General features: G+C 36.3%; 1 protein-coding gene across 3 annotated transcripts in view; it reads left to right on the plus strand.

Annotated features, from left to right (window-relative positions):
• The window catches only part of LOC126375420 (protein kinase C and casein kinase substrate in neurons protein 1), a 125222-nt gene that overhangs the window by 21299 nt on the left and 82768 nt on the right, over positions 1-21155 (plus strand). For all 3 annotated transcript variants that reach the window (XM_050022335.1, XM_050022333.1, XM_050022334.1), the window contains exon 2: positions 45-133. The gene's annotated coding sequence lies outside the window, so the exon portion shown is untranslated. The remainder of the gene's footprint in view (positions 1-44; positions 134-21155) is intronic.

Below are 21155 nucleotides of genomic sequence, written 5' to 3' on the forward strand. Positions count from 1 at the left end.
TTTCAATTAATTATTTACTAATGATTTTTATTGTTTGTCCACAGATCAGTGTCGCGTGTGTGTGGTGTATAGATGAGAGGCCGCTAACTCTCTGATAAGCGAGGCGTCGCCACGCTGATCGGTCTAATTACTTGTAAGTATATTGTACCTTTAAGTTATGGTTCACACCGGACACTCCATACAAAACACCTCGTTTACTACACATTGACGCAATCGTACACGCGCATCTGTATGTGTGAAGTCTGACGCCCATTAGATTGAAGACTAAAGTAAGACCGAGGGAGGTAAAACTAGCTCAGCCGCTAGTGGGGAGCAAAGAGTTACCGTTCTATACGTACTATTATTCCTCATTCTATGCTTATGACCGGAGAATTATCTTGTTTAATATCATTATTTACTTCACTTATATTAATATATGTATCAATGCCTAATTAGGTTACGTCCATTACTTAAATAACGAACGTTTAGGGGTTGCTTTCCCTTTCATGGTTATTATATTGCCGTTTATGGACAATATCCGTATAACTCTGACCTCACATAACATTATATATTGAGTAGTAGTTTTTGTGTTGAGAAAATAAATCTCTTTTCTTTATAAATTACCTTTAATTTGACAGTATTTTTTTAAGCAAATTGTTAGTTTGTGAATAACAATATTAGTTTTTCGCCGGCTAAGATAGTAGTTATGTGCGGACACTGAAACAAAAATCGCTTAAAACAAAATAAAGTGTTAGGTACTTACTACTGCTAATCTGGACCTGTATGAAAGTGACGTCACAAATAAGCCTACAGATATTACATACGTTTTCTATTTCCATTGGGGTAGGCAGAGACCACGGAATTTCACTTATTACGATCCTGACAAACTACTTCTTCCACTCATTAGTCTTTAAGCTCGCCGGTGACTTGGCCTTTCATTAAAAACCCTAGATTTTATCGCAGATGGATATTATAGCAGATATACAGATGGTCATTTACAATCATACCAACGGGCTGGGTTGGGTCCGTCACAGGCCATCAGAGTTGCATTGAGCAGCGGATATTGTTAGTCGTAATATGCCGGTGCATATCATGCGGGTTCAATGAATGGGCCGCGAGTCTGCTTCGAATGGGTACCTATTAACGCAGTTTGTAAACCGAATGACCCCAATCACATTGACATTTTATTTGTGTATTCAAAAATGATTATGTTATACATAACATAAACGGCCTATACCGGGTGTTAGTGACATCGTAACGAATACTGAGAGGGATGATTCAGACCATGATTCCGAGTTGATATCAAGTGGAATTTTCCGTCGTAAAATTCATATTTTTTTTTTTATTATTTTCAGTTCCATACTTACGATGTCACTAACACCCTGTATACGTCCCACAGACCTCCCCTCAATCTAACGGAAGTGGTATAGAGCATACTGCTCCAATGCGGATCTAGATGTTTCTTATCATTAAAAATATTCTCTTCTCTTGTGTGCAACAATTACATAGTTACTTAAATAAATAGTAGCCGGGATCAACTGATTAAAAACCATTAAAATACTTCTCTGTCTGTTATTATGATATCTCTAAAAATATTTTCTTTCTTTGGAAAAGAAAAGCAAATCGTTAGGTTGTGAATAACAATATTAGTTTTTCGACGGCTAAGATAGCGGTTATGTGCGGACACGGAAACAAAAATCGTTTAAAACAATAATGTATTTTTTTTCCAATAATGTATTTATTATTTTATCAAATGTTCCGTACTGAGAGTAAAAGTTTACTTCTAGTATTTTGCAAATCCCATATTTATTTTTTGTATTACAATACGTTACGGAATCATTTCTGTACGGTTATTATTTTGTTACCTTAAATATTGCATGTTTTGGTTCCGTACGCTTATATCATATTATGAGTTATAAAACTGCTCCACCTAACTCACTATCAAACTCACTCAACTTTGCCCAATCGATTATGTGAATCGTTTTTATGTCTAGTTTTATTTACTACATAAAAGTTTGATATGACGAAATATTTTACAATAAGTATAAAAATATCGTAGTTATTTTAACCATTAGACAAGGGAAGCAGTTTCTTTCATTTGGCTTTCGAAAAGTATTCAGTATGTTGAACTACTTAAATAGGTACTCTACTATGGACTACTTACGTTTCCTGTTTATGCTAAATGACAACCTAGTCAAATGAAACACTTTTTTCGAAATGTCATATATGTATAATTATAACTATACACTTATAATATATGGCGTTTATATTTATGAGAATACAAAACGATGACGTCATCAATAAACGTTCTCGAATGTCGTACTCTTTACGTAATTCATAATTTAAATTCGTAAATAAGTCGAAACGAAAAATGAGGTAGATTTTTGATTGTCTTAGACTAGCTACCTCGAGAACCGAAACTTCTGGTTTGGTGATCAAGTTTTCTAGACTTATTACCATAGATCATCAATAATACAATCAATACAGTGTAACTAATACCGTTTCAATAGCTCATTGACATGCCTATGCTGTTTACATGGAGCTATAGAAGTCACGACGGCAACTCGTGATCAACCACCGCACTTAGACAGAGGACAGCGAATTATCCATACACTGATGATGTTAAGGATCGTGCTCCACCTAGTACTAGTAACATGTTCAATGTCTATACATTACGTCCAGTGATGTGGCGTTCACGGGAATGTTGCCCCACTCTGCGAGCGCCGTGCGCGCGCGCAAAAAAATGGTATAAAAGTTATGTAAAAACAGCTTTATTTTACCTAGCAAAAATATAAATATTTTTGACGGCCTCTCTGGTCCAGTGGTTGAGCGATGTACTCACGATCCAGAGGTCCCGGGTTCGATTCCCGGTGGGGACAAATCACTTTGTGATCTCTAGTTTGGTTAGGACACTACAAGCTGATCACTTTATTGTCCAAAAAGTAAGATGATCAGTGCTTCGGAAGGCGCGTTAAGCCGTCGGTCCTTTAGGAAGATAGGATCAGTGTACAATAAAGAATAAATTGAAAAAATGGAAGCCGGTTTCCTTACTATTAAAGAGTTTGCAGAAAAGGAACATACCCACTCTGGAAATATTCCCGAGTACGGCGCATCACTGATTACGTCACGCCTGTAGCCGACCGACTGAAATAACTTGTAGACGTTATGCTTAATGTCTTTCGACTTAGAATGTAGGGCGAGTTTTAAATGAGTTAGAGTCCTTTATACATTTACGCAGGACGAACATTACGCGTATAAATAATGTGAAATGTGTATTGTCACTGTCTTCACATAATAAACATATATTATGTTTCTTTCTTGAATAAATAAGAGTTATTTTTAATAACGATCATTGAGTGCTCAGCGGTGACGGAAAACATCGTGAAGAAACCCACATTCCCGAGAAATGCGTTTTTGGAGGTATGTGACTTAACCTGTACTGGGCTGGTTTTCCCTTCGCGGGTTGGAAGCTCAGGCAGGCAGTCGCTTCTGTAAAAAACCGGACCTGTCAGAATCTTCAAGTTAGGTAAGCGGACCCTGTGAAAAACGGGATAATGCTAGGGAGATGATAACCATTGAGTGTTCTACACACATACTTAAATGACATCAAAAGTCTATCAGGATTCACGTTAACGACAACCATACAATGCTATGTAGAGTTTTTACATTGGAAAGTTTTCTTTCCCTGCATTTGGGAAACCGAAGAACAATCAGTAATAACCCTGACACCAGGGTTGATGAGGTTGGTATTCCACCTCACAACCCACACGATAAGAAGAAGACTTCAACACACTTCACATTAATTTCCATTTTCACTGTCAAAATACACCTCTAGCCACTCTTAAACCCACATGAAGGAACACAATAGACGAAGCGCGTGCGTGACTCCCGTGTTAATTGACGACCATTCAGATGTCACAACAACCTGCTAAACCGGACTTGCATACTAATGCAACAATACTTTATTGAATTGATAATTAATATGTCCACCCCGCTCGGAATGCGCCTCTGACACTGGCTTTGAGGGATTTCGTAATGGTTATGCTTTATTTATTAACACACTTAACATAACATAAACTCACGACTATATCCTAATTGGGGTGATCAGAGGTACTTGCATAGCAAGATGAACTAAGTACCCACACCTCACCGAGCTTTCTGTTCGACCAACGTGATAGGTGGTGAGACGTATCGCCGTCTATAATGGTCGAGGCCACTGTGTTAGTGATTTATTCTACCACAGATCTTAACTCGGATCTTTAAAGGGTGTTTGAGATCTTAGGACAAAAATTCATTTTATTCATATTGAATTTGATCACTATTTTATAACAGAAAGTAATAAGAATAAATATTCACACTAGAAACGTATAATTTACAAAATCATCAAGGGAATGATATCAGTTCTTCTAAAAACTTGAATTTATTTTACGATGTTCGATAACTACCTATTCGGTAAAATTACATCACATAATGTACACTTCGGGTTTTCGTTACAATAACAATGAGTCACAAGAACTGGCGTTAAATATACGTAATCGGATCCAAGGCGAAATTAAGAGAATTCCATACAAATTGATGAGTAAATAGTTTTAATTCACTCAATACAACTGTTGTTTTGAAGTATTTTTTTGATATTGTAATTAAGGTCTCATGCACACGTCATACAACGGTTTGTCTGCGCGTTATTGAATTAGATTTCATAACATCGCTTTATAGTCTTAACCACGAAAGCGCCTTTTTAAAAAATCACATTCGTGGTTTTTGTTTCCAAAACCTCACGATGGATAAGCAAGTTTCAATGGTGGTAAAAATTATATCATATTGTGACTCTGTACCTACCTATCCTAAGCGAACAAATGATTTTTTATTTCGGAGGTTTTGTTGAAGAAAATCACTTCAGAATATGTTTATTTTTTCAAAAAGGAGCGTATGGAATTCCGACGGCTATTCAAAACTAAGTGCTATTATTTGAGTCGTCGAATCAATACGCGAAAATACGAATCTTTACATATACATTGTGAATATCAGCATCCTCATACCGCGTCTTCATTGATAAAATGGAATGACTGTTCATTCATAATATTGAATGCTTATTTCACGACAAACAATTTGTTATGAGCTTTTTTCGTATCTGTCTGTATTATATAGCCTTTTTGCACTCACTCGTCTGTGTAATTGTCATGAAAATTTAAAACCATAGGTGAGTAGGTAGTTACTATTTTACTACACTGTAAAAACTGTTTTCTTGGACAAGATTCACAACTTGTCCAGACAAATGGCTGTAGACTCGTACCTGGTTAAGTATAGTTTACGTGCCCTAGCGAGAACACCATACCATAGATACCATGAAACAGGCTACAGCAGGAAGTGTTCGGCTATCATCGGGCGTCGTCGGTCCCAAATCGGGTGCGCGTGCGACGGTCTCGGCCCGTTACTTGCGGAAGTTGCAGGAATGTATGGACTCTGCTTGCTTATTATAGCTAAACTGTTAGACAGGTTGATTTAGGTGTATCTACCTTAAATAATGTGGTTTTATTACAATAAATGTTAATGTTTAAAGCATTAAAAAAGAGGCTTCAAAAGACAAATTGCTTGCCCTAAGAGTTAAAAGAAATTGAAGAGTATTTCTAATCCGTCCATCCATCATTCCCTAACAAATAAATCATATAATGATTTCAAGTTACCGTTTTAATATCGAAAAAGAAAGCTATAAAACCAAAGGCAACGTAATCATAAAAAAAAAACTGCACAGCAAATAAAATAAAAAACGAAACATTATTATTAATATAATGATAATGACAGGTATAATCATTGACTGCTGATGAAATGCCTACGTATGATAATTTTATGTTACGACCGGAAATATAAATAACATTGGAAAACAGTGAAAGTCTGTCAAGGTGATATGGTGGGCGTTATGGTTGCTGATGTGGAAAATTTGAAAAATTCCACTATCGCCTTCTATGGGACCGTCAACGCCTATTCTTTGATGACTATCTTGTGTAAGACTGTTTTTGCTTTCGGCGCTACAAGCGAATGGTGTTAATGATGGTGTTCTGTTACAAAATACCAAGCGAAGGGAAAATCTGCCCAATAACTACAGGTTACCTCACAAAATCCACACCTACGCACATACTTTTTGAACATATGGGTTTCCTAACGATATTTTTCGTCACTGTTAAGCCCGTAATATCAATTTATAAAAGACTAAGGACTCGAAAACAAAATCGTTTTCAGTCGTATTAGATCGATCCGGCATTCGAAATTGGAAACACGCTTTGTAACTACTAAACCATCACGACTTTAGGGTATTTACTGATGTGTTTATTTGCAATAAAGTAGGTACGCTTGCATTGTTATTCTATTTTCAAGTTTCCTCAACAATGTAAAGGAAGTTTCACTCCACTTCCTAAACCGTTTAACAGATTTTTTCAACAATTTTTTTTTGCTATAAACGGTCACTACTTGTCCTTGGCCAGATCTATTGTTAGACGCACAATAGGTATACTTTGACGTGGATTTATATTAAAAAAAAACAATATTGTTATAGATGGCCCTTGGCCCCGCTAAGAGCCGTGAAATGAAACAATGAGTCGATGTAAAAATGCGTAGATAATTTTACTATTAGATTATTTATTTATTATTATTGAATTTTCCATTATGAACTGATTCCTAAGGTCATCTTGAGTACCTTGATATATTGGTTTGTAAGCGACCCATTATTACATAATAAGTCATAATTAAATAGATTCGGTCATAACATACGAGTCACATTAACAGCCTCCGTGGCCTAGTGGTTAGAGCCAGTGTTGTCCCGTTGTAAAAACTCTTTAGTAGTAAGGACACTGGCTGCTTTAATTTTTCAAATTGTTTATTTTGTTGTATTCTGGCCTTATCTGCCTAAAGGTTAGGTAATAAAGCTCTTTTTACATAAGTTTTGTGCCTCTTTACTGCCGGGAACATGCCCAAATTGGGAACATTCCCGGGAACGGCACATCAAGAAAGAAAGAAACATTTATTACTTCGGGACCCCACAGACACAGACAGACAGTACATTACATTTAACACAGGACAGAAACCACACGGAAATCAATAAGTACACAGACAAGAAAAAAAAAATATCCAAAACAAAAAGAAAATCAAACCAAAATCACATCACTGGTTAGAGCGTTGGTCTCGCGATCTGGAGGTCCGGGTTCGATTCCCTATGGGGTCGATTCGGTCAATTCGGTCGCGGTTATAATAAAGATTTTTTACCCGGATCAAAACTAGCGTGTCTATTGCGTGGTTTGGTTGGAGAAAATCATACCAGAAAGTGATTTTGGAAATTGCGCTTACGAGTTTTTCACTATAGAGACGATATGTGAAAGTAGTGTATCATTGTATTTAGTGTGGCCACGTTAATGATTTGTTTTGCTTTGAAAGCCTTCGGCGTAATCTCGTTAGTGGTAATGCCTTTAGCGGTCTGTACCGCCCTTGTGTGAAGTCCAAAGTGTGAGCGGAAGCGATTGTTGTAGAAAAATAGAAAGGAGTTTTTAGCGTCAATACTATTATAAATCTTTAAAAAGATACATATAGAGTAAAAAGACAAACCCAAAAACATCGAATGACCTAATTGTAAATTGTGCGGAATTTTATCGCGTGTCGAAGAAAGTTATCGTCAAAGATTGCAATCGCATGCATAACTTACGACTATATCCCAATGGGGTAGTTAGTGGTATATCCATCGCAAGACGTACTAAGTAGGTATCCTTTTAGACCAACGTGATAGGTGATGGTAAGGGTACAATCGCATGTGCCAGTACTAAATATTTTAATAGGCAGTAATATTTCATTTTTGCGTGCTATAACTAGATAGTGGTATAGGAGCCTGCTTCTTATATTAACAGTACCTAACCTTTGAAAGATACTCATGCTGAAAGCTATAACATAACCAGCCTATTTACGTCCCGCTGTTGGGCACATGTCTCCCCTCAATCAACCGGAATTATGGAGCATACTTCACCACGCTGCTCCGCTGCGTTTACGGTTTTTACGGCTAATGGCCGGGACCAACGACTTAACGTGCCCTCCGAAGCACGGAATCATTGAACTTTTCCGGACAATCAGGTAATTCCTGCAATGTCCTTACCAAACAAAGGATAGTCTCATAAAGTGATTTCGACAATGTCCTCATCGGGAATCGAACTCAGACCTCCAGAGCCTAACGCTCTAACTGGACTACGGATTACGGAGGTTGTCACTGAAAGTTATACAAAAAATAAATAATTTCAGACTAAAGTTTATAGTTTAAGACAACAGGCTGTAAGTGTAAAGTTAATAATGCCGATCCACGGCCAATGCTACGCAGTCCGTGCATTGCGCTGATAAGCACTGCAGATTCGACACGCCTATGTTATCGAGAGATTTATTGCTACTTCTTATAAAGTTACTCATTTTCAGGGAACCGAAATATTACGATAGAGTCATTAGAAGTCAGAAATCATATATTCGCTCAGGGTAGGTGGAAACGAAGGTCCATTGTGGGTATTCAGTCATAGACCATAGCTAGGGTAGGTGAAAATTAAATAAACTTTTTTGTACTCTGTCGATGTAATAATCACAGGACAACATAGTGAGGACGCCCTTTGCTATTGCAAACAAAATTTACGAAATCTAACCTATACTGCTACTTTTTTAGGGAAATATAAGGCAGTGGTTTGGAAAATGCTGCACCGACAAGAGCGTGGCTCTTAAATTGATGATGGCGATGAACCTATACTGGTTAATATACAGTGTATGTTTGATTTTAGACATTAGTAATCTCGGAAATTACTGGACCGAGTTTAACATAAAATAAGCTCACGGCTGTATCCCAATTGGGGTAGCCAGAGGTACGTCCATCGCAAGAGATTTCTGTTAGATCAACGTGATAGGTGGTGAGGCGTTTCGCCGTCTATACTAGTTAAGGCAAATTGATCCAATTTTGGAAATCCTTAGAAAATTAGTATGTTTTTGTTTTGTCTCTTTCGCTCTATGCTATCTAAGATTGAGTACAAAGTAGAGACAAGCAGCATGCTGCATGACTGCTAAAAGTATAGATATTCCCATAAGCTATTTATAAAAACGTTTTCAACTTGCACCAGTATAAAGAATGACAAGTCTAACAATGGCCGCACTGCGCACGCGTCAAAACAATACGTTGAATGAGCCACAGATAATACACCGTTACTAACTATATAGGCGATCTGTTGTCTATACCAAATTATACACTATTATTGTCTTTCGCCTGCTTTTTACTGTGGCTATTTTGTGTCAAAGACAGGGAGGGAAAACATTTATTCCATCTCGCTCTCCTAAATGGAACTTGCTTGAGCACTACATGGACTCTAATTACTATACTACAATATTAGAAGCTATGTATATAAAATGTTTATAATATTTTGTGTTTTAGCTATGATCACACCTGGGGATTTCAACTACTATCATCGTGAACACCATTTTGTGACCACTTCCATCAATAACTTCGTATATGTGTCGCCGGTTTAGAGTTTATCTCATTCCTCATTGAATATATTGTCGCCTGATAGTAAAAACCACATAAGAGCGTTTTTTTAAAAAAACCATTCGGATGTGATTTTTGTTAACAAAACCTCGCAATATAAAAACTAGCTTCATCATCATCCCGTTTTTCACGGGGTCCGCTTACCTAACCTGAAGATTTGACAGGTCCGGTTTTTAACAGAAGCGACTGTCTGTCTGACCTTCCAATCCGTGAAGAGAAAACCTGCCCAATAAAGGTTAGGTCACATACCTCCGAAATACATTTCTCGGGAATGTGGGTTTCTTCACGATGGTTTCCTTCACCATTAAGCACGTGAGAACTGTTTATGATTCAAACATGAATTCGAAAACAAATTCGATAATCATTGGTTTATTATTCGAACCTACGACCTCAAATTGAGAGTCATGCGTTCTACCAACTGGGTTACCACGGCTGTAATAAAAGCTATCTTCATTTCAGGTAAAAATTTGAGGTCTCCATTGTTACCTGGAATGAAATTAATTGAAAGAAATCTAGGTATTGTTGAATAAAACCACGTCGGAATGTGATTTTTCAAAATGGACTTTACGTGGTATTCATTATAACGCGACGATATAATGGTATAATGTATGTGACATATCTATATATACCGGTCTATGATTAATACGTAGTAATAATCTTTGGGTAATCCTGCGCTTATACCTACAGGATAGAGATAGATATATTTGTGTTTGATATTATTAATCCCATAATTGCAACAACGGATTGCTAATATCTATTAGATCTTACTCCCGAAGGAACAATAGAATATACATCAGATTATGAGATTGATAAGATCTCATGATTATTTTACGTATAGCGTGCCTCTGTATTATTTCTTACACAGTTTAGCTTCGAACGGTTGGTGAAAATAACATCGTCATCTCCCTAGCGTTATCCCATTTAGGTATGTTTCCACGAGGATCACCTAACCTAACCTGAAGGTTAGGTTAGAAAGGATGCGGTTTTTTAGAGAAGCGACTGCCTGTCTGACCTTCCAACCGGCAAAGAGAAAACCAGCCCAATACAGGTTAAGTCACATACCTGCGAAACGCATTTCTCGGGAATGTGAGCGTCCTCACGATGTTTTCCTTTACCTCTGAGCACAAACATAAATTAAAAACAATATCTGAAATCATTCATTCAATTGTTTATCGTACATTGACCAAATTGGAGAAGTCCTTAGAAAAGGTTTGGTACGATATACTCTGAACCGTCGTGCGTTTATGAAACGATTGATGAATATGGAGGAAGCAAGAGAAGTGTGATCGAAGCAAATGGTATTCCATAGTCTCTGCTCACCCCGGTGGGAAATAGGCTTGAGTTTATGTATGTGTGTATCTGACATCATCGGTTGCCCGTACTGGATTCGTTCATACAACTGGGCAACCACGGCTCGGGATAGAGGAAAATACCATTAAACAATTATCTTCGACAAGAACAATAAAAGCAGGTCATATGTTGATTGCTTTGTCTTTTTCATTTAACTCTGGGCCGGACGTTCTAAATATTATAATCGTCGACTTCCACAGTGAATGGATAGACGAAAGCACTTCGCCTTATAATTAAAGACCTGCCTATAACAACTCGATATTACTGCTCTGTATTATAGTACGGCTTTAATATAACGTTGTCGGTCGTAAAATGCTTCCTTAGGAAGTTTCTCTTATAAAGGAATGTTAACTGAACTACTATTAAGGGTATTTCATTGGCTCAAAGATAAATAGTAAAAAACTGATCTAGAAATAGAAGCCAGTCTAAGATGATCAAAAAAAAAAACAATTTTTCTTAAACGTTATGTTCGAATTTTAATTACGAATTAAATAACAATAAGTACGACGGTTAACTGCTTTTATCAATTTTCGTGTTTACATTTCGTAAAAAGTATCTCATACGACTTTAGTGCAAAATACCTGGGTGCTTTCAAGGCCATTTGAGCAGGCACCTTCTGGGCGAGCTCCATCTTAGGCCTCGTCAATGCCTTCGGGCAAGTCTGGGGTTGGCCCCCATCAAAGGCAAAAAACCCTTTTTATATATAAAAGGTGTGTATACGCACGCATATACACTGTATTGTAGCAGTGCATTGCCTATTTTTCTATCATAGATCGTTCCATAAAACGTCAGTTTTATGTTTTTCTTTGAACATAACTTTTTGTATATTGATAACCTGTCCGGTAGTTATATTTTTTCAATATTATTAGTGACTTTGTAAGTAGCAATATGTCTAGAATGACCTTACGTTTAACGTTATGCAATCTCCCACTGCTAGTAATAAGGAAACCTTCCAAAAAAGTAAAAACTTTTATGGTATTTCTTATAAAGATCATTCTTTTTCCAAGTTTTAAACTTAACATCCTGACAATAAGACCGAAATGTCCGCCCGAATAAAAAACCGAAGCTACAAAATATGGTAGGGGGACCATTTAATACCGGCACCGTGGAACATCGAAATCGGATTATACGATAACTGGGAATCGGCCATAAATTGCGCTCGACCGTGGGGCAGGTCGGGACCGCATTCCGATACACATAGACTAGCGAGTTTATTGAGCAGAAATGACAGCGATAGATTTGAAAGTACGAATGACATGTACTCGGAACGAGTTCTTTTTATATACTTGTTTTTAGGAGAGCGTTCGCATTGTATCTCACATATAACTTATTAGACGAAATAATCAGTCATAATTATAGCCAGCGTGCGTAAGTGAACGACTTTTAGTAACTAGGCTATTCTTAATAAGTCTATAAATTGAGCAATTATGAAACGAAAATAAATTGCAACAACGTTTATGGTCGCACTTACAGTTTTGTATATTTTGATTCAAATGTATTTATAAGCAACTCTCTAGATTCGATCTCCTACATCTTCTTACATTTATCTTGCTATTCTTGTAAGACTAATGTGATTTTAACGACTTGCTAAGCAAATAGCCGATTTTACGTCTGCTCCACTTACAAATTGTTGTTACTTAGTTCAACACGATATTTAGTTGTGCAACTTTATGCTGGAATTGAGCCAGGTGTGTTTCCCAAATCATTTTTTTTTTCAACATTTATAATTATTTTTTGAAAAAAAAAAAACAAAAAAAAAGACCCAAGAAGGTCGTTTCATCTTCGGTCGTTTGTGACACGGCCTGATTTTCGAGTTATTCAAAACATTTTTGACATAAAAAAATAATACCTAAACTACTTTATTTAATTTCTTGTACCGACACAACCTAATTATAATCTATTAGGTATTATTAATATGAAGTATCCGATTTCATATTCCTGTTTCGCTAATCAATTATAAATTTATTACGACAAGTATCAATTAATATTTATTAATACCTTACGTACTTGCTCTTTCCTGTTACAAGTAAGCAAGGTGTAGGCACAATTGTGTTATCAACGTCAATGGAGTGACCACTTTGCAGTGTTTTTAATCTAGGTATGTGAGATATAGCATCCTTAAACAGGTGGACTGGTAGTGTAGTAAACTTGGTAAAAATTCAACATTGGAATGTGTAACTTGAAATTTTTAATACTAACGGTAAGTGATTATAAATATTATATTATTATGCTGGAGATAATAGATCTTGGCGCATAGTATTGTAATGAGGCACTTTTCAGGCGACGTTCCTTAAAAACAATATAGATGGCGCTGTACAGACTTTCCTTCGATTTTCTGCAACATTATCGCATGATATTGCTTTCCTCCGATTTTCCTACTTTCATGGATAACAGACATATGCATATTTTATCTTTGTTTTGGGGTATAAATGACCTTTTCAGACCCAGACACAATTACATCTTCTTATATTACATCTTCTTGTAGGTACATTCATCTGATTACCCCAAATGGGATATAGCCGTGAACTTATGTTCTCTCTCTCTATTTAAGAGCTGTGCTCTTGTCGGTGGAGTAATCGCCATTCCTCTCTTCTTCCCGCCAAAACCTTCACCTCCCGATACGACACGACCTGCACCTTCTCTTCCAACTCACCACAACACACAACTCACTCAACTTCTTTTCTCTTCTCTTCTTCTTTTTAACTTTATGTGTTACCAATTTCTAGATACTCCATTTTCCTCTTACGATGAATGTCGTGACACCTCATTACACTTTTAAATTCATGAAATACCTCTTTAATATAAGTAGATCTGTGTTACGTTTGACATTCAAATGCCAAATTAACACAAACGCGCGATAAGACAGAGGCAGACAACCGTGTATAATGATGACTTAATCATAAATTATTGCAACATTGTCGCATGATATTAAACTTGATACATTATAATATTTAAATATTATAGTAAGCTATAATGTGTGGAATTTTATAACCGGGTGAGAGCCTTCAGCGCTCCCCATTTGTCCGGCCAAGTAGTTAATGCCATCTGCGGCAAATCTACAATATGTCACGTCAAAAAAAAAAGAAAAAAAAAAGGAATTTTATATATAAAACTTTCATATCGTATTGATTTGTAATAGAAGTACGTATTTAATTGTACTTTTATGTATTTTGCTACTAATTTCACTGTCAACTGCTTTTGTGGTGTAATCCCAGGTTCCCGATTCCCAATCTGACAGTTTAGAAAAAAAATAAAGTCTTGGTCTTTCTTCACTATACTGACAGGCGGCGTAGTATTCTGACATAGCTCATGTAACGACTACTTACTTACATCAGTAAGTAGTAACCGGGACCAACGGCTTAACGTGCCTTCCGAAGAAGGGATCACCTTACTTGTGGACAATCAGGTGATCAGCCTATGTCCTAACTAAACTAGGGATCACAAAGTGATTTTTGTGGTTTGACCCCACTGGGATTCAAACCCGGGACCTCCGGGTCGTGAGCACAACGCTGAACCACTGGACCACGGAGGCCATCATTTAGTACTTAATTAGATAAAACACGTATGTCCGGATTAAGTGCAGTAATTAATTTTAAATTGGAAATAAATAATTACTTGCATAGAATACAAATATCTCATTACGAAACTAGCAATCGAACCTTTATTATGTTGAAACATGAATAATTAACAAGTTTATAAATCTGCGAATATAATTACGTCCGACAAGTGAAACGAGTCTATAAGAAGGGAAATATTATTAATTTCATGCTTGAATTACAGGATGTTTCGTTTAATATGAACAGCTTGTGTAACTTACCTTTATATTAGAGGAACACGATAATTAGTGTAGTAACCGGGTCCTTACTTTCGGACAATCTGGTGATGTCTTAACCAAACTAGGGATCACAAAGTCGAGTTGTGGATTTTATTTATTTTCATTTTATTTTGTTTGGGAGTTTAATGCGACCTCGTTGCGCTGTTTTAAATCAAGAATAGTAGCCATTAATATTGTGATCATCATCAATTACTGCAGATTGAAAACTGTATTCGATAAAAAAAAATAGAATTAACATAATCATCATTTCGCGTGATCGGATTGCGCAATTCTTAAATCCCATCCTATTAATTTCACTTCTATATCGTTAATATTGTTTTTTTTTCTATGGCCGGCGCGTGCTCAGACAAATCGAGTTTGCATAATTAGATCGGCATGAGCTCACATACACACATTAACTTCATTGATAATCACTATTGGAGTAAACACAGCCACAAGTCTTTCGATATGCACATTGATATTTTGTGTTATAAGATGTAAAATATGTTAATTTTCAACGGTTTTCACTTATTAAAGTTGATTTGACACTTATTTTGATATAAATAACGTCAAAATATATGTTATTTTTTTGGCTTTCACAGGAGCGACTTCTATCTCACCTTCCAATTTTCAAATATAACATGCAGGAATACATACAAAAGATTATTGCTAGGTAGCAATCTCCTCGCGGCAACCTTTATAACCCTTTACCTTTTTTAGTTTTTTAAGTCTTACATCTCATATATGTTCAAATTTTAATATTAAGAAGTTAATGTACCGTCTTAATCCTAAATAAAGATTTTATCTATCTATCTATAATAAAATGATTCTAAAAACAAACAAACCATGATTCTTTAAAACATCCGTCATATTCAAGAGATCTCAGTTTACTTCTAACTCAAATCCCAAATAATTAACAACATTCATAAAAAATCTCATATTCTCAGCATGCATGGAACTTGCATTAACGTGTATTTCTTTTGTATCTGTGCTTTCATTTCGTCTGGTCAGTTGTTTACAGCGTAATAACAGCCGATTGCACGGGTAACTAGCACAGACGTCCCACACTTTCAAACCGCCTCAATGGGATTATGTATTACCACAAGCCACTCGGTACGGTGGTTATTAAAACTATGAATGTGGATGTGAAGAACTTTGAATGTCGTAAAAATTACTGTAGTGTCTTAGTCATTATATAAATAATAATAAACAAACACGATTTTATCCACGTGGATCTTCATTAGGGTTTGAAGTTTCAAAATGACTATCATAGCTCATGCTAATTATACTTAGTAGGAAGCGTTTCAGAAAATTACAAGATTTTTTAACGTTATCATGTTTTACGCAGGAGGAATCGAGTAGCCTATGTAAACTTGTCATAAAAAGGTGTGAGTATCAGTCAATTATCGTCATAATTATAACAATATACTAGCCGCTGTCGCTCGACTTAATTTTTAATTCATTTATTTTGTCAACTAGGAAATATATATATTCTTTTGATATTGAAGTACATGACAGGTAACATACAATTTAAAAACCTGGCCATAACCAGCCCAGCCGACTTAGAGGATACATTGTCTCATAATTTCTTGCGGACATGCGGTCTGCGATGTCCGTAACAAAAATTCGTAACTTAACGTAACTCCAACGTAACTTGGACAAAAAAGCACTAAATAGGTTGAGGTTCACTAGCGGAGCTAGAGATCGGAACGGTTACGGCGATCTGCGCAGGCGGCGATTTCCCCGCGGAAACAATTTGCTGCCCCAACACACCATTCCGGTCATTACACACGTTTAGATGGAGCCCAATTGCGAACGACACATATTATCTACTCGCGTCAAGACAGTTGCATTTGCATACAGGCGAGAGTTGGACTATTTAATAAGTACATACATAATATCACGCCTAGATCCTTTGGGTTAGACAGAGACCACGGAATGCCAGTTACTACGATCCTGGCACACCACTTTCTTTTCTTCCACTCTCATCAAAGACTTCATGAATGCTCGCCGGTTTAAAATGCTCGGTCTATATAATTTATACTACTGTTTACATACTGATTTTACTGTTTACATACTTTCGTGAACTGTCGCCTGTATTGTGATGTACGGAACCACAGGTCGTCGAAACAAATCGTTTTTTTTTTTGTATGACTTCTTGTGTGTACCTCACATGGCTGGATAAAATATGAGGACCGCCCGGTGGAAACAAATGCAGCCAGTCACGGTATTGCCCACTTTTGTGTTTTAAAGATACGATGGAATATAGAGTGAAGGTCAATCCGGCTCACGATCCGGAAGCCCCGGGTTCGAATCCCTAGTTTAGTTAGGACATTGCAGGCTTTCACCTGATTGTCCAAAAGTAAGATGATCCGTGCTTCGGAAGGCACGTTGTCGTTGGTCCCGGTTATTACTTACTGATGTAACTATGTAGTCGTTACATGAGCCATGTCAGGGGCCTTTGGCGGCTCAATAATAACCCTGACACCAGGGTTTATGAGGCTGGTATTCCACCTCACAACCCACATGATAAGAAGTCCATCACTCTTATTAGATGTGGAATGGACTCAATTGAGTTCTATACGGCATATCTTCATTACTCATGGATACATCCGACTCGATAATTTTTAACCTAATGTACAATGAATGCATTACGTAATATATTGCGTAACTGAATTCCGTTACGATATATTTATTATCTCACATAAGAATTTCGATAACTTAACTTAGGATTATCCCCTTCTACGTCTGCATTAGAATAATCTCTACGACAGTTACAAGATAACTTATCGCTTTGTCCACTTAAACAGAAGCCGAAAAGGAAATAACGTCTTAATCTTTATCTAATTGAGTTGCTAGCTTCGTAATTTAATACAATAATTTTAGATTCTGTTCACTATTAGGGATCATTGTTGTTAGATAGAAAAGAATCGACCAGCCTAATCTCGACTGATACATCACTATGCTTATGAACGTCACAACACTAGCTTACTTACTTTGACAGATCTAATTCTTACCGCGCATTGCAGCTATTGTCAAATTTTATCTTTATTATTATTGCCGAAAATGCTGTCCCAGTGGCAAAATACTGGGTTGAAAGGATCTGAATACCATCGAAACGATAAGGATACTAATTGTACTGAACTGGTTGTACTGTTCAAAAGTAGGTATTATTAGGTAGGTTTTAACTCTAACCAATAATAATGTATCTATATTGTACCTATGTGTATTAAAATTTATAATGCCTTACCATTTACTATAAAGGAGTTACCATTGCCAATATTTAAAAGTAAATTAAAGAAATTTCTTATTCACCATACCTTTTATTCAGTGAATGAATATTTAAATTTAAAGTCACAACCATTTATTTAAATTAAGGTTAATTGTTTTTGAATGAATGAATGAATAATAATTTATTTCGGATTTGAAATCCATAGATGTTAGTGTTAGTTTTTGTGTATTTAAAATATCTATTGGTACTTATATTTATAAGACAGATTTATTAAAGATTAAATGTTCCTTTAATTATAAATTATTTAATATTAATATTCGCACGCTGTATGGTTGAGTGATGGACTTTTTTGTTACAATATTTTTAAGATCTTTTGTACCACTCTAGAGCGAATAAATTTTATTTCACTTCATTTTTCATTTCATTTTATTTATATTTTCGCATACCTGGAATCTCGGGAGCCTTGAAGGGCGTCGAACTTGACAGGCAACGGTCGAGACCTACAGATATTTGCGGTTAGGCCCAACCGCACGGGGTTCACAATGTTTACGACTAAATAACTCTAGCTTTGTCTGACAATACGACATTGCGACAACGACTCGGAATTAGCTTGCCTGCTTGTCACTGCACGTTATTGCTTCTCTGAAGAACCTTACTCAAAGGAATAATTTAATCAACAATATATTTTGTAATAAAAACTCTACTAAAACTTGCTTCTCCAAATTGTCTTCCGGTTGATTGCAGGGACGCCTGTGCCTAGTAGCGGGACCTTAATAGCCTATTTATGTTGTGTCATGAGGTAGTTCTGAATGTTTAACATATTTATAATTCAAAGAATGATAAAGCTCTTTAAATAATGATATGAATCCTCACTTAGACCCACATTTTGCTTGCATGTGGGTGGTTTTCTTCCCATTTGAGTTGTTAAGTCGATGCCCGATTTCACCAACCCTGGTATCAGTGTGTAGTATACTGAAGCCGCAAAACTTCTATGAATAAGTGTCCTTATGTTAATATATTCCTGATGGAATAAACTATTACTAGTTATTTATTAGCTATTTTCACGTGTAAGTGAATAGACAATATTTTTCCGCACCATATATTATGACCAGTCGTACCTAATCATTATTCCGGCGGCGTACGCGCAACGAAGCAGAACACTGACGCGTGATAATTACTCTGTCATAGCTGTCATGGCAATGCCAATGTTGCGGTAATATGGCCATTATGCAGCCGTAATGTTTGTTTACGACCCTGCCCCGCCCTTGTTGGTTTTGCGTGAAAGAGTGATTAACAAGACGACTTATTAACTTGATTGGCTTAAAATTCAAGTACTGAGATAGTTTATGCGCTTTCTCAAGGCATACACTTTTAATTTTGGAATTTTTATACGTATATTTAATATATCCTTCATCTGTATCCTAGGGCCACTTTAGGGTCGAATGTTGCAGTTATTTTTCTTAAACATATTGGACTACTGACTATACAATATCTTTTTTGCCGGTTTTGGTCGTACTTCACGAGCTAATATCTTTAGTAGACATGTGAGTCCGTACTCTATGTACATTTTTAATTACACACCCTCTCTACAATATAACGATAGTTTTACTTAGTCCTTGCCAATCTACAAACGTAAGTAGGTAACTACATTAAATTTTTTGAAAACTGAACAAAGGCTCATATATTGCCGAAACCCAGCTCTTATTTATAAATTATTAAGATAACACTTTTTATGGAGCTCGGTAGCGCAGCGGTAAACGCGCTCGGTCTTCGATTGTTGAAGTTAAGGTGATTCGTTTTCCATACAAAAGTTGATGCAGTGCTACAGGAAAACGAATAGAGGAATATTGTTATAAAACCGTAAATAGTAATATTTTGGTGTATTATTTTCGCAAACTAACAAAAATTTAGGGTCCGAATACGAGAAGTACCATATTTCAGACCCTCAATTTTGATCAATTCTACATTTGTAGTGGTGCAGATTACAGTGTATTTGCTGAGCGTGTAGAGGTGTCAATGTTAGTTTGTGTGCGTGATAGTTTTTTTTTTTTTCTAAAGGCTTTGACTACTTGACAAGTGTAATAGAATGTCAGTGACAATTTATAAAGAGATTTTGTATGAAGAGAATAAATATAAATAAAAAACTAAAAATACTACAATCTGAGAAAAGGAATATTGGAAAAATATTTTTGTAATAACGTATCTTATTTAAACATTTTTAAATAATGGGTAAATACCGTGTTTTAAAAGAGGACATATATTATAATAAAAAATCAATACATAAAATGAAATGGCTGTATGGGCATAGTTCCCTTTGCCTTACCCTTCGGGGAAAACCAAATCAAAAAAGAAGTTGTTGCATTTGCCGGCCTAAATAGTAGTCATTTATAATTAATTGTTTTTCCATCCAACATACAGATTTATTTATATTCTCTTTGCCGCGGACTTTTTGGTGGAAACGGGAACGGGAAGGTTGCTTTCTTCATTGAATAATCTAAATAATCAATACGAAGTGGTGTTTTGTGGTTAATGATCACATTAGTCGGAAAACATTCCCGATAGTATTATTAAATCGAAATATTCAATAAACAAAGTGTACCTATCTATTTTCGCTTTGCGCCAACAAGCCGCTTACTTCATTTGGGGTTCGGAGTAGCAGTCTGCTCCGAGGGTGGGGGCTTAGGTTTCATCATTTCATTAATCATCATCAAGAAAAAAAACACAAGACATGGCTGTATGTTCATAGTTCCCTTTGCCTTGCCCTTTGGGAAAAAAAATAAGATAAATTTTGAAATTCTTATGTATAATAAACAAACATCACAGACATCATGACAGATCTAAAACTAAATAAAATCTTTTTTCTTTTTTCTATTTGACTTATTTATGAATTTTAATCAAGAAAACGTGATAATAAGTTCGACAGCAACCAGTTCAGGTCCCCGAAACAGCCCATTTCAGGCCGCGTATATATGGAAATACTACTTCAATACGTCCCAGCCTCGTCTTTTTTTAACGTCCTCGTTATAAAAAGACGTCCTAACCTGAACTAACTAACCTAACAATAAACACCACGCGTAAATATATTGTCCAGAAATGCGCTGTGAGTCGTCTGGACTGAGCGCGAAAACAACATAGAATTCGATTAGGTGCTAAGTGTCCCGCATGCTATCACCAGCTGTCACTGACATACGTATGAAGTCCCGCGGATTTTATTGGAACTAAATGACAAGTCATAA

The sequence above is a fragment of the Pectinophora gossypiella genome, chromosome 19, assembly GCF_024362695.1.
Source record: "Pectinophora gossypiella chromosome 19, ilPecGoss1.1, whole genome shotgun sequence".
Classification (NCBI taxonomy): domain Eukaryota; kingdom Metazoa; phylum Arthropoda; class Insecta; order Lepidoptera; family Gelechiidae; genus Pectinophora; species Pectinophora gossypiella.